Source organism: Adiantum capillus-veneris, chromosome 21, assembly GCF_014529385.1.
Source record: "Adiantum capillus-veneris isolate H3 chromosome 21, ASM1452938v2, whole genome shotgun sequence".
In the NCBI taxonomy this organism is placed as follows: Eukaryota; Viridiplantae; Streptophyta; class Polypodiopsida; order Polypodiales; family Pteridaceae; genus Adiantum; species Adiantum capillus-veneris.
Genome location: NC_140951.1, coordinates 8,096,807 through 8,112,500, shown reverse-complemented (window position 1 = coordinate 8,112,500; position 15,694 = coordinate 8,096,807). Strand labels below are relative to the sequence as shown.

Below are 15,694 nucleotides of genomic sequence, written 5' to 3'. Positions count from 1 at the left end.
AAGCAAGTTGAATGGTCCCATTCCATGGTGAACCTCGTTGATAATTTGCATTCTCTGCATCTTTTGGAAGCTGGTTGAGATCCTCTTCAGACATGCTTGGAGAGCTATTCAAAATACCCACTTTACTTGTTGACCGGGCATATGACTTTGACTTGCGATGTAATTTCAGTTTTAACCACCAAATCATTGTAGGTATTCCTCCAAATATGGTTGTTCCCAATATCATACAAGCTACAACCACATGTGTTCTACTATAGTTTGTAAAATATGCATCATATTGCTTTACAAGGAACACATTGGAGAGGCCCCAAAGTACATAAAATCCTACAATTGATGCAAGTATTATGGTTCCAACCCACATTGGTGAGCCCCTTGGGCTTATGCTTGATATGGTTTGGGGAGTTGGACCACTTGTTGAGAAAAAAATCTCCCTTGAAGTGTGATTTGATGGGTTATATGAAACTCCCTCAAATGTAGTAAGATCAAGAACTTCCTTATTGTCTATAAGTCCTCTAATATTTTGATTAAAATCATCGGGAGATGAAGAGGTGACATACACAAAAACTCGGATGTCTAATCCATAGTTTTGATAATCAGATAGTATTTGAGAGGGGTCAATACTATTCAGTACACACAGCTCTTCAGGTTTTCTAACACAATGGTACATATAAATTGTTGAAGGTAGACTTTTTTCACCACGCCTATATCTGTGTAAAAACATCACGCAATAAAGCAAGGAGCGGTGTTACTCCTATACCACCACCAACCAAGATGAGCACCTTGTACCTAGTCATAGTCACAAAAAGCATTAGGAATGTAAATCAATTTAATGATAGTGCAATCTTTTTAGAACCATGATAGATGCATTAATTTTATCATTGATGTTTATATGAAACCTTGCAAAGTGAAGAAAGAATATTTTTAATATTTCTTATACTCAAAGAGAAAGATGTTGTAAGCAACAGAATTGTATATATAGCAATTAATATAAAACTTTGTTAAATAATATTAATATCAATTTTTATATTGTCTTTAATTAAGAATTTATATATCAAAATGTATTCATAAATTATATGTTCGTGTCTATTTGTATAATATGGAGAGAGAGAGAGAGAGAGAGAGAGAGAGAGAGAGAGAGAGAGAGAGAGAGAGAGAGAGAGAGAGAGAGAGAGAGAGAGAGAGAGCCAGAGAGAGAGAGAGAGAGCATACTCTAGAAAGAAGTTGGATTCATCACCATAGGGTCCTTCAACTCCAGCTTTAAACGTAAAAGGACAATGGTTTCTTTTGACATTATCACCCATTTTTGCATATTTGACGATTTTTTCTCTCAAAAGAGTAGTCCACTTTCCAAGTGGCTTAATAATGATAGAGAGCTCTTCCTTTTCATCCATCTCAGTTGAAGTCACACTAAAGAAGTGCCATTGGAGCTTCATTAAGTTTGAGAGGCTAGAGAAGCGAAGATACCAGCTACTAAGTGCATAATATAGCAGCCCTGATAGTAGTGCAATGTATTTCTCATTAATCAACCATTAGATGATCAGTACTTGAGTGCATTTATTTAAATCAAAAGCAAAAGAAGATATACCTTCTGTGCTGCTCTTTGCAAACTTGATTTCGATGGACCCCGATTCTAGGAGCTTTGCTGAGAGAACATCAACAGATTGTTGAGATTGCACCATTCGGAGGAAACGATCAACAACAAAGAGTAGGCATGGTATGATGAAGAAGTGAATGGTCCACATCACATGATAGAGCCAAAAAACAAAGAAGACTATGTAAAGATGATGTATCCCAAAGAACCACTCGTACCACCTCCTTCGAAAGAAGGATAATGATGTCACCCACATTAGGAGTCCAGCAATTGTAGCTATTACACCAGCCAGTACAGAGTAAGTCTCCCCCTCCACATACCATGAGATGATCTACAGATTTGTAATCTAAGTTAGTTGAAGGAGTATAAGAACACACAAGCATTCCATCACAAGAAGTTTTGGACAAATTCTCACAATAATTCCCACATTGTGACTTACCTCAACATCATGAGCTTCTGTGAGAGAGGCACCGCATACCTAGCTAGGTACGATTGGGGGCAGGGGACCGCCAGACCCGTGGGGGGGCCGGTGGTCCCTTGCCCCAATTGTACCTAGCTAGGTATGCGGAGCCTCTCGAGCAGAAGCTCATGATGTTATTCATTGTATGAAAAACACCGGAAAAGACTCCGTTTTCCTACATGAGAAAATTTCTAAATCTTCTTGTGCATGTGGATGTACATGTGTATGTGTATGTTTGGGCGAGCACTTACATTATTGGAAGAGTGTAAGCATTGTCTCAATAGGAGACAATATACAAATTATACATGTCAAAAACAGCACTTTTTGTTTGTAAAGATGTCAAAACACACACGCGCACACGATCACAGAGTGATTACCGCTTTGGCTTCGTCGGCACCCACATAGTATACTATATACAAGATTCCGTGGAGAGTCAACATGAAGAGAGACAACATGGACAACCAAATGTGATATTTGACAGCATGCTCAAAAGGCATGTTGATCAATCTTAAGAAAGGAGATCCTCTTGATACAGGGATCCAAAGCAGAGAAAATGGTATCATAGCCGATCGTCCCATGTAATAAGCAGCATATGCAAACTTTATGATCACCCTATCAAATCAATTCCAACATTAGCTGCACGATGTAATATTAGCTACTTAAAACTTAATCGTTCGAGTAAGCTGATCCTTACAAAGAGTCATCGAATTCGCTAGGGTTCTCCTTATATTCTCTCTCAAGGTCTTGGAAGGACAAGTGGCATTGTCTCCCAAAAGTGTAGGCGACAAGGAAGAGGATCCCTAGAATGAAGAGAACGTCTGCACTTGTGAGCACTCCCATGAAACTCTTGATCACGAGCGGGTAAGTCGTGAGACTTGGAGAGCTTTTGCTTATTCCCTTTTCAGTTTCATGGCTTGATGAGGAACTTCATATGCCACAAACGATCACAAATATATTGGTGGTCTCTCTCTCTCTCTCTCTCTCTCTCTCTCTCTCTCTCTCATATGAAGAATTGGCGTACTTCAACTTCTTCCTGAGCTCGACGACGACGAGGCTGAGGAGGGCCACGATGATGAATGGAGCGCTTTGGTAGATGAGGACGGAGCCTAGTCATGAGGAGGCATGAAGTCATGAGAGTGAGAATATCATGGGTGAGAGAGAGAGAGAGAGAGAGAGAGAGAGAGAGCTATTATTAAACGCAGCAGGCATGAAGGGAGAAGATCAGGGGTAATACCGTAGTAGCCATCTGTGCGGAAAAAGCGGGAGGGGATGTGCTTGTCGAGGCGGTCCAGGTAGTGGCCGTCCGGCGAGTCGGCGGGCTCGCTGGAGAGGAGCCACCAAAGAACCCACATGCAGCTGAAGGCGGCGATGCCCAGCAGGGCAGCGTAGTAGCCAACCTTCATGAGCCTCAGCTTTGGCGGAGAGGGGGCGGCCGGATGAGTGGCGCGGCCATCGCTGGTGATGTGCAGGCCGGAGACGTCCGACATATTATTGCAACTCTAGGTACAGCGGACGATCCTATCATTCCTTGAGCAGCTGCTGGCCTTATTATATACTCGTATTCCTGAGTTTACCTTCAAAGTTTACTGTTGAATCTGTACTACTTACACCGATCGTACAGATCTGCTACCGGATTCTGGCGGTCCACCACATTATCACATCAACCTACTCATTTGTCAACCCTGCATGATATTGACCCCATGATCTCTCTCTCTCTCTCTCTCTCTCTCTCTCTCTCTCTCTCTCTCTCGTCTCGTCCCGTCCCGTCCCGTCCCGAGAGAGAGAGAGAGAGAGAGACAGAGAGAGAGTTGAGCCACAGGCCCACAAGCCTTGTTTAGTACCTATTAAACTTTGCTTTTGCAACTAAATTTTATAATGAGAGCTGTGGAGACTTCAGCTTTTGTAGGACGTATGCGGGCACTATGGTATGCACACTCCCTTGCATGCTTTCGCTTTCCCATGCACACGCCCTCCCTCCCTCCCTCTTGAAGCATGCATGCACACGCGGCTCCTCATCCCCAGCAGGCATGCACACTCGCCTCTACCCTAGATTCTAGCACCTGCAACGAATTCATGCAAAGGATCTCGATCCTCACGAAGACAAGTTTTAGACAAATATTTAGGATGTTGTGACATTGAAATCCCTCAAGGATTTCTTTCAACTATTTACGTGCTTGCAGCCATAGTGATATGGCCACATTCACCTCCAATTTATTACCCTCAACACTATATCACACGGGCAAGTTCAATGGATCAATGGTGGAGGCAATCATCTAGGGGCACGTGGATCATGGGCCATTGGATTGGGCAGCCCAATGGCATGCGATTTTTAACTCTCCAATATAGACAAATGTTATGATTGATCATATCAAATAAGCGCGCTCCTATTCATTAAGATATAGATTTCACACAACAAAAGAAAGACACTCAGTGCGAGCAAAGCAGGTTGAGAACCATAATGAGAAGGAGGAATTAAGGCCACAAATAATGATCTATCATGCCTAGTGGGTTGGCTATTAATTTGATATCAACCTTAAATCTCATTTCTCCCCCATCTATCCTTGTGTAGTGGTTTATCTAAATTTTCACCAGAGTGGGATGATACATGGATTCAAATGAAACCTACATTGGCTAAACATGCGTCTCGTGGGGATATATATGCATTTGAATTCTTCCACAATTGCAAAAGCTAGCAACATATCATAAACATTCTACGAGCTTATGTTTATCCATTTGGTACATGAAAACAACAATCGATGAACAACATCCCTCTTCCACAAAAACAAAGTCTTGGTTGATGTTGATACGTTTTTCTAATGAATAAGACACATGCTACCCTTATTATATTATCATAGACAACCAACTTACATTTGGCACAAAAATCATTCACTTTTCTTTTTTGTTTCACCGACACTAAAGCATAGGCAAGCAAACAAAGATACATGAATGACAAGGCTTCTTACATTATAAAAATCTCTAATTGTTTACCCTGGTCCTTTACCGCGTTTTATAGAGAGAAGTTCCAAAATCAGCTAGAGAGGGAAGAGAGAGGAGGGCGGGGCTTTTTTTTTTTGCATTTCAATATTACCACGAGTATTTCCGCAATTATTATCGTGATATTTACCTTCATTATTGACGCTATTATTTACACGTTTTTTGCTTGGCAAGATTTAGTGCGTAAACATTCAAATTCTGGCTTAAACATCGCCCTCTCTCCCCCCCCCCCCCCCCCAAATTTTGGTATTTCCCTTCTTTTAATAAAAATTAAAGAACATTATATAAAATTTTTTAAATATTAAAAAAGAGAGATAAAACATGACAATAGTTAGCTACCTAGGATTACACTTGGTTACAGCTAAACTAATCACTATCACTTGATATACATAATTTAGCATGTTTCACATAATTAGAGAGAGGAAGAGGGGGGAGAGAGATGAATGGATTTCACGACAAAAAACTTCATAACTTAAAGTATGCAAAATGTCTATGAATCATCTTCCAAAAGATCCCTACAAGAAGCATCATTCAATTCTAAGCCCATGGCTCCTAAATCTATAAAGAGAGAAACGAAATTGTTGTTTGTGGATGTGTTGCTTCATTTTCTCCATCTCATCATCTTCATCGTCATGAAAATCATCCTCACTAAGACTTGCGGCCGCCGAACTTGATTCATCAACTTCTTTCCTCTGTCTCCCCCCTCATCCAAAGTACAAGGTGGAAGAGGGTCGGAGATGGTCACGGCTTCATTAGTGGAAAAAATGGTTCTCCCTCGCTCGAGGTGTTACGGGAATTACAAACCAAAGCTTTGGTTGGTGGATTGCTGGGATATAGATGACCTATAGAAGAGAAGATCAAAGTGAGTAACATTGGTATAATTAATGTTACAAGAAAACAAGAATATAAAAAAGCTAGTCACTTACCTACTCACAATTGCGTAGAAAAACTAAAATTCTCATACCTCCTTGTGTGATGCACGCTAGAGTCCACCATGTAGAGACCATTCTCATGTTTTCTAGACACATTTGCAAACCACTTGCACTCGAAGATGAAGGTATGAAAGGTTCAAAAATTAACCTTTAGTATCCTTTCAATAGTTCCACAGTACCTGGCTTCATCACCATCTGTGTCAATGTTTCCCATGATGCCACATTCCATAGTGGTTCTACCCTCTTCAATGTGGCATGTACGAAAGTGACGACCCTTTGACCACATTAGAGTTAAAGGAAAGGCACTACAAAATAGGAAAAACATCTTTTATCAATTACAAAGAAAAAATATCAAGGAAAAACTTTACAATATAGTTTAGGTACGTATATGAGTACTCTATCTCTGGTATGTAGCCTCGTGCATACTCCCATTCTTTTTCAGTGATCTTCTCTGCGCGCTTTTGCTTTGGTCATTCTCTCATAAATCCACTCCGCACTAATGAGATTGGAAAACACGCAAGGTATCTAGGCACTGGGGGTGCCTCCTTCCTCCATGTACTTGTTTCCTTGCTTCTCTCTCTTGCAAACGCCTTGCCTTTGCTATGTCCACAAGTCCACCCACTTGGTCATAACCTTTCATTGAGAATACAAAAGTTATTAACTACTCGGGAGAGATTCATATCCATGTAAATAGTTTTCCCGTTCCAATTGGAAAGTGTGAAGTCATCCTTGTATCTTCCTTGTCTAACCACATGCGAGATGTTGAAGGATCAACTTGTGCCAAATACTCTAAGATGTAAAAAAATGCCTCTTGTACGATCCACCCTTTGGCCATATATGCCTTTGGTTGAGACCGTAGCCACAAAAAATCTTTGAAAGTCTTTAAAACCTCTCTAAAAAGAACATCCATCCTGCGTGCACTACTCCACATATAGCGATCTTCTCCACCACGTTAAATAAGAGGTGTATTTGACTAAGAAAGGACCGATTGAGAAAATGCATCCTCGATGGCACACACAGTTTCTGCTGCAAGTGTTTGAGCAGAGGGATAGCATGTTTTCAATTTCCTTGGAGCTCACAAAACTGCACGAAAAACACACAAGGATACACTAATGCTAGTTGAGATTATTGTGTATATAAAAAAAGTGAAGTTAATGGAGTCTTATGGTGTACCTTACTAGCTCTCCAAGTTTGAAAATAGCATCCCTAACTTTCTTGTCTCGACATATATGCACATACTCACTGACATAATGAACTACAATGTAAACTAGGAGAAGGGGAAAGCGAAGAGAAAGTCATACACACAACAATAGATAGAATAGCGGAGGGACATTACCTAAAGCATCTTGTGCCAATCATGGGACTTCAACCCCTATAATTGAACTCTTTCCACCCTTCTTCACTTTTGTGAAACTCCCTTTAGGACCTCATTAATTTCTTGGTGTGCGAATAGACGCAATGGTACCCTTCAATTTGTCTAATTCATATTTGGCTAGAAACCATGGTGCTTTAGGAATCACAATCTTCCCACTGGGGACACGACGTGGAGTAGAGCAGAGGCGGGAAGACGTTTCAAGACCTCACCCAATGAGTCCTTCTTGCAAATAATGTGGTCCCATAGGGTTTGGGCTACATTCTTGAACATGTGCATGGGATCCAAGAGGTGTTGTATTTTTAAGTCCTTCTAATATAGAAGCCTTAAAAACATGGAATACCTTGACATACCTTTTGGTGGAGGACTCGGAGCCGGATTGTTGTTGTAGTGCTCTTCCAAATGGTTGCCCAGTTTGCCATCATGACCTTTACATATGTCTACCCATTGTTGAAGCCTTGGGGTAAGAAACGATGTGTTTGGATAGGATAGAGTACCTAGCATAAGGAATCCAAACTCTCTATCAACAATGATGGCCCGCAAGTAGGACATGCATTGTGATCCGATGTGAACAACCTTGCATACATATCATATTGTTAGAGAGAATCTTCAACTAAAGGGAGAGAGAATAGAGAGAGAAGGAGAAGGGAGATACCAAAAATCTCTCCATAGCCCAAGATAGTCGTGCTCCAACCAAATCTCACTTGCAAGTTGAGGACTTCCAACGATGTTCGGGCAATGAGTATTGTGCACCGTCGTAAAGAGTGATGGGAATGGGATTGTGCTAGCTAGGGTGAATGAAAGAGAAACATAGTGCAAGTGTGTAGGTGTGTTTGTAAGCAAGATTATCACTCAAGCGAATTAGGTTACAAGATAGAATTAGCTTGGGCTCATAAACACAATCTATGAGTATTGACTCAGCTTAGCACAGGCTCACCATAGACAAGCATGCAATTGCAAAATAGAGTTGTGTTTATACATTCATGAAATGAGCTTTAAGTATCTCTACATCCTTGCTCCACAGCATGTGGATCATTCCACTCTTCTCCTCCTTTACTCATACTTTAGGACAAAGGTCACACTCTACAATCCTCCCCTTGAGGTTTGGACTAAGACAAAATACTGAAGATGCAATATCCACACAGGATGATAAGTTGGTATCCACACAAGATGGTAATATCCACAGAGGTTGACAAAATTCCACACAGGAAAATAAAAGTCCTCCCCTACAAGTAGAAAGGTTGCATCTGCAAAGTACGTCTTCATAAAAGACAAGGTTTATTCTCGCCTTTGTCTTCTTCGTCTTCTACATGTGAGCTAACCCTTTGATAGGTCTTTTCCCTTTGAAATTTTGTTGTTGCTTCTTCTACTGCTGCTTTTCTCCACTACTATTACCTCCATTTGAGTAGCATCGAGAAGGAGGGTGTCCCTTATTATCGCATTTGTTGCAAGGATTGTTTGTGTAGCAATATTTCACTACGTGTCTCATTCTTCCACATTTATAACACTTTTATTCTAGTTGATGATGTCAATGGCGAACATCTTCCCCTTGAGATGTCATGAAAAAAGCCCCTCCCGAATGATGTTAATGAACCATTTTTTCTTTCTCTCTTTTGCTTGGATTGAGTTGATGACATCTTGGAAAGGTGAAGCGGGTTCTTTTTCTTCAAGAATTGTGACTAAGTGGTCATATGAAGGTGGAAGTACACTTAATAGTATGGCCACTTTGTCATCTTCTGATGCTTTGACTTGGATGTAAGTGAGTTGTGTGACAATGATCTTAAGCCTATTTACTAGGCTAGCAATGTGCTCCCCTTCATTCATAATGATCTTGTAAAGTTGTCTTTTAACACTAACTTTACTTCTTTTGGCCTTGGTTCCCAAAATACTTTCTAGGACATGCCAGGCTTCATGTGCATGCTTACATTTGTCTATGAAATTCACATTGTTGTCATGCAAGGAGTGATGATGATTCCTACCACTTGTTCATCTTTGGCCAAATTTTGGGCACTCGCTATGAGTGTAGATGCTCTAGTATGTACTCCATTGGGTTAGGCTTGCTGCTCTAAGGCAGTGCTGATAACATACCATGAACATCTCATTAGGTAACCTCTTCACTTTGTTTTCCAGGTGTGAAACCCCTCCTCATTGAATTTTTATATTCCCTTGAGGGTCTTAGCTTAGGAGACTCTCCTAGCCAGTGTCTACCTCTTTACACGAGCACAAAAGGCCCCTTAGGATATGATGGAAAATTTATTTGCAAGTTATTGTGCTTGGTTGCAAATCTTTAGGATTTATTGCAAGATACACACACAAACACACACACACACACACAGATATATAATATATATATATATATATATATATATATATATATATATATATATATATATATATATATATATATATATATATATATATATATATATATATATAATATATATATATATATATATATATAGAGAGAGAGAGAAGAGAAGAGAGAGAGAGAGAAATCTCCTTTTGTGAATCTCCTCTTCACCCTTGGTGAAGCTCCTCTTCACAAAGTGATGGAAAAAAAAGGACAAGGGTTGATCTTTCTTTCCTTGTTTGAAAAGCCCGCCTTGATTTTTTTTTTTTTTGAATTTGTGAGCCTATTGAATGTTTTGAAATGCAAGTCTTTTGCTTGGAGTTGGGGAATTTTAGTGCTCCTTTAGCTTTGTCTGCATGCGAGAATCTGTCCTTTGTAGGCCTTGATGGGAGTGACGGCCTGTGTGAATATCTCCTTGGAGTGGATGGTCCTTGGACAATGGATGGCTTTTGGCAGGGTTTGAGGCAAGGTCAAAGAGGATCTAGAAGCGGGGTCAGAAGGCTCGAGCACTACTGGGCAAGTTCGGATAGAATGGGCAAGGCAGGGGCAACCTTGGGCATCACAAGCAAAGAGGGGGTAGGCGGAAAGGGTGTTAGGAACGGGTGGTATGTGCAGAGAGCTTAAGGTGGTTTGAAGCTTGGGAAAACCATGGCTATACACAGTGGAGAGAGAGAGAAAAGAGAGAGAGACTCACACTCAATAGACCATAGTGTACATACAATATATTTACAACATATATTATTATTAGTTCATATACAAAAAGGAAGTGTTTGTATACAAAAGGTCTCACAGCCATTATCCGGCAGCTCATATCTCCAGGAGCCTTTTCAAAAGACTCACACATATATGTTATATGTGTCACATCAAAAATAAACTAAGTGTCGAAGGAGTTCCCATGCCCACCTTTCAATCCTCCCCTTGGGCATGTAATACATACTGAAGACCCAATTATCCACACAGGATGACACTATCCACACAGGATGACATGATCTATCCACACATGATGAAAAATACCTCCCCTTGAACTAGAGAGAGTAGAAACGGATCTTCAAAGTACATCTGTAACGAAAGAAATTTCTCCTTCATCCTCAGTTTCTTCTTCTTGGACTATATGTGTTGCTCTTCTCATTGCTTTTTTGCCTTTGTTGTTATTGTTGACGCTGCTATCTTGAACTTTTGAATAGCACCTAGAAGTAGGGTGCCCCTTCTTTCCACAAGTGCTACAAAATTTATTGATATAGCAGTCTTTAGCTATATGACCCATTTTACCACAGTCATAGCATTTTCAGACGTTGGAAGATGATATGAAATCTATGGATGATTCACCTTCTCTTGCTATAAAAGCCCCATTTGTCGGTGTGGGCGGATTTTTCTGCTTCCTTTATTCTGCTTGAAGTGAGCTTACCACATCTTGAAGTGCTGGAGTTGGCTCCTTTTCTTCAAGAATTGTGACTATATGGTCATAGTTGGAAGGAAGTGCACTAAGAAGGACTGCAACTTTGTCGTCTTCTTCTACTTCGCATTGGATGTAGGTCAGTTGTGTAATCATGCTTTTAAGCCTATTGACCAAACTGGCTATGTCTTCCCCCTCGAGCATAGTGAGTTTGTAATGTTGCCGCTTCAAGCTAACTTTACTTCGTTTTGCTTTAGCTCCAAAATTCTCTTCTAGAACTCGCCAGGCTTCGTATGCATGTGTGCACTCATCTATAAAATGTACATAATTTTCATGGAGTGTAGTAATTATAGTGCCAAGTGCATGCTCATCTTTTTCTTGATTAAGTACAGTAGAAGCCCTGGTTTGTGTGCCTTCATGATCATTGAGAGATGTTTTTACTACGGCCCATAATGTTTTCTTCATTAAGTATCCTCTTAGCTTAGTTTGCCAAGTATGGAAACCCTCCCCATTGAATTTTATGATTCCTTTCTCTTCCATGGTGCAAACGCTTGTGAAAGCTACCAGGGACTTGGTCTTACCGATAGAGAGAATCTCTCTATGGCAGTGTCTTGCCCAATTTTACAAAATAGTGCAAGTGCGAGCGCTTAATAATTTGGATTTGTGAAGTCACTCTTCTCTCCTGAGAAGCTCCTCTTCACTAAAGCCCTGAAGAAACGAAAAGGGACGCTTTGAATTTATACAAGAATAATGTTCATAGCTTGATGTGGTGCTTTGCTTAGCCAAGCTTCCTTTCAGCTAGCCGGATAGCTCTCTTGAGTAACTCAAGCTTGCAAAGTATTGAAAAGAGCTCTTGGTTTAGGAAAAGTTGTTAAGCAGTGAAACTCGGAAAGGGCCCTTTTGAAGCAATGATGTTTTGCAAGCTTCAGATAAGTAGGATTGAGCCCAAAGCTGTTATGTAACTCTTGCTTGTGGGAAACCCATTTGGGTGTCAATGTGTTCGAGTGATGGGGCGATAACAAGGATTTATTTTCAAAGCTCAAGGCTTAAAACAAAACAAATGAATTGGTGAAATCTGTTATTACTGTCGAAATGAGTAGGATCCGTCGAATCTCGGAGTGATGGGGTGCTAGCACTTCGCGTGAACAGAAGATGCAGAATGGGTTGCCTTGGTCTCTTGTTTGAATCTGTGGGGGCTGATCGAGGTTGTGTTGAGAAGGATGATGAAGGGCTTGTGTGTGTGTGTGTGTGTGTGTGTGTGTGTGTGTGTGTGTGTGTGTGTGTGTGTGTGTGTGTGTGTGTGTCTTTCGCCAGCGCTGGTTCTACAGCTCACTACACAAAAAATGTGTATGTGTGTTATATGCGCACCAATCTCTTGCCCTGCTGCCCAATTGCGGCCTCTAAGCTCCTTCTCAACTCTCTGCCCGATGGTCTTTTGCCAGCTCTGAATCCTCCTTGGTCCGGACCTGCTCAATGCGCACTCCACTGCCCGGCTTCGACTCTTCAAATTGCTGCCGATTTTCAGCTCGTGCTGCTACCCAATTCCAATTGTGTGTGATGTGATGCTTGCCCGATTTCTCCTTTGGATTGCCCTGCTCTGCTGCACGCTGTGTGTGCTCCCCTGCCTTGGAATGGCGCTGCCCGACTCTGGCCTTGCTCAAGGAAATTGCCCTCTGATTGGGCTCGTGGTTCTCTGGACCACTTCTCTGCTTCTATTTTTTATTTTCTCTTGCTCGACGAGCTGCTCGGTTTCTCCTACAGCTTCAAACTCAAAAGCTTCAAAGGGTTGGTTCAAGGTAGGGATACACACTCGAGATGGAAGCCGGAAGCCGACCAAGCTCTAATACCAGTTGTTAGGAACGGGTGGTGTGTGCAGAGAGCTTAAGGTGGTTTGAAGCTTGGGAAAACCATGGCTATACACAGTAGAGAGAGAGAGAAAAGAGAGAGAGACTCACACTCAATAGACCATAGTGTACATACAATATATTTACAGCATATTTTATTATTAGTTCATATACAAAAAGATAAAAGGAAGTGTTTATATACAAAAGGTCTCACAGCCAGTATCCGGCAGCTGATATCTCCAGGTGCCTTTTCAAAAGACTACACACATATATGTCATATGTGTCACATAAAAAATAAACTAGGTGTCGAAGGAGTTCCCATGCCCACTTTTCAAAGGGGCCCCAAGGGGTTGGAGGTTCAAGTGCCTCGAGCCGGATTGGGCTGTGGGAAGGGGGGCCTCTCTGAGGTGGACCCCACTTGAGTATCAAATGCGATGCAACACCTAGGTGAAGTCCGTCGTTGGTCGACCGAAGCTGGAGTTGTAGTCACTCGCGGTCATTGGTGCCGGTGCTGAGGCAACAGAGCCGCCTAACGGAGTTAGACAGTGCCAAAAACGACCAATTTCCGGTAGGCTAGATGCAAGGGCTACTTCGATTCAAAACAACTTTGGACTTCTTTTCACGTTTGCCCAGTGGGCGCCCGTTTTGGGTGTGGTCGAGCCTTTACAAAAGGGTGTTCAAGGCATACGTTCCCACCTCGGGTGAGGTTGACTTTGGGTAACTTGAACCTGTTTTTCCACAAGGTATGGTGAGAATTGAATGCTCATGTAGACACACCCACACACACACACTTTGCAAAAGCTTCAGATGTGCAAGAAAACAGAGAATGAAGCTTAGCAAGTTTGAATTTTTGTTCAAAGTGTTAATCGACAAAATGTAGCTCAAATTTTTTGTGGATGGGCTTGATTGAAACCTCTCAGCAGGCTACACACACACACTAATTGCAAATGCCAATTTTGCTAGAATAAGGAGCAGTTATTGAATGAAAAATGTAAGTTCTTAATGGAAAGTTAATGAACTTTGATGCTGATTAAGCTTCCTATTAGCCAGTGAGTAGTAGCCCAAGAGTCGTTAACTCAAGAACATGCTCATGCTAGCCAATAGAATACTAATTAAGCATGAGATATGCAATAAGAGAGTTAACCTAATAGATCTAGCTAATGATGATTAAGAAATGCTAATCATACAAACACGCAAATGCATAATAGCAAACCTTCCGAGCATACCCGTGGCTCTGATAACACTTGATGGGAATGGGATCATGCTAAATAGGGTGGATGAAAGAGAAACATAGTGCAAGTCGGTGGGTGTGTGTGTAAGCAAGATTATGACTGAAGTGAATTAGGTTCCAAGATAGAATCAGCTTGGACTCATAAACACAATCTTGAGTATTGACTTAGCTTAGCACAGGCTCACCATAGACAAGCATGCACTTCAAAATAGAGTTGTGTTTATTCATTTATGAAATGAACTTTAAGTAGCTCTACAGCCTTGCTCCACAGCATGTGGGATAATTCCACTCTTCTCTCCTTGATTCATACTTTAGGACAAAGCTTACACTTTACAAAGACGTATTCAGGTACTTGCCAGCAATGTGTTCTCCATTCCCGTTGCCCGTTGAGTGCATGACTGGAAATCATCCTCGCACACGTCGCGTTCATGATCCAGTAACTCATCACACATGTGGAACATGTGCTCATCCTCTACCTCAAAGTGTTATGAGACGCGAGAGGAGCTGTTGAAGTAGAGCTAGTGGAAGGATCACCATGCAGTGCACCCAATTCGTCCAATACCTCTTGTCTCTGTCATTCGGTCCTGTGCATTGGCGCACCACCACCTGACAAAGACCAATGGGGCACCTCCTCAAGCGAGAGGTGAGTGGCACTCTCATCTCTCTGAGCACTTTTTTGAGGATGCCAAAAGCCCCTTGTTCTCCACGTGCTCCAATGCAATGCATCTCAAGCGAGGGACTGCCCTTTTGTACTTGGTGCAAGGACAAGGGAGTTTTCCTTTGAGCCACGGATCACGTTCAGGGCCGTTCGAAGGGCCACAATCATCCCAGTCGATGTCCTGCAACGCGCAAAATAAAGAGGATGTTTAATTCAAAACTTTTATATTTAGTCATATGTGCGCTAAAAAATAAACAATTAATTAAAGGAAATTACACATTTCAATAGAAAAGAGAAATGACTATAAATTCAAAGAGAATAAAGTACAATGAGTTCTTATCAAAAATATGAAAAGGGTAAAAATGACATTATTGATATCTAAGGGTGGAGGGGGTGGTTTGTATCCCCCCTCAGATGCGTTTGTATCCATTTGAAATGACTTTGCGTGGTAATATAGTTGCACTAACAGTCACGGTAATGACTAGTGCCTAAAAAAGGAAGAAGGGAAGAGTATGCCGCGTCTCTATCTTCCTCTATCTCCCTCCCCCTCTTCCTGTCCGTCATCACATCTGCTCCAAGCTAGAGGGAGATAGAGGAAGATAGAGGGAGAGATAGATAGAAGGACAGAAAGAGAGAGAGGGAGAGAGGGAGAGAGAGAGAGAGAGAGAGAGAGAGAGAGAGAGAGAGAGAGAGAGAGAGAGGGAGAGAGAGAGAGAGAGAGAGAGGGGAGAGAGGGAGAGAGAAATAGAGAAAGAGAGGGAGAGAGAGAGAGAGAGGGGGGGGGGGGGGGGGGGGGGGGGGGGGGGGGGGGGGGGGGGGGGGGGGGGGGGGGGGGGGGGGGGGGGGGGGGGGGGGGGGGGGGGGGGGGG

General features: G+C 41.9%; 1 pseudogene across 1 annotated transcript in view; it reads right to left on the bottom strand.

Moving 5' to 3' along the window:
• LOC147430511 (ferric reduction oxidase 6-like) overlaps positions 1-3,597 on the bottom strand; it is a 4,343-nt pseudogene extending 746 nt beyond the window's left edge. Inside the window, exons 1-7 of the transcript XR_015185629.1 lie at positions 3,286-3,597; positions 3,073-3,157; positions 2,746-2,976; positions 2,429-2,663; positions 1,586-1,922; positions 1,210-1,492; positions 1-786 (exon numbers count right to left, since the gene is read on the bottom strand). The exon at positions 1-786 is cut by the window's left edge and continues 18 nt beyond it. The product of XR_015185629.1 is annotated as a ferric reduction oxidase 6-like (transcript). The remainder of the gene's footprint in view (positions 787-1,209; positions 1,493-1,585; positions 1,923-2,428; positions 2,664-2,745; positions 2,977-3,072; positions 3,158-3,285) is intronic.
• Positions 3,598-15,694: the final 12,097 nt, after the last annotated feature.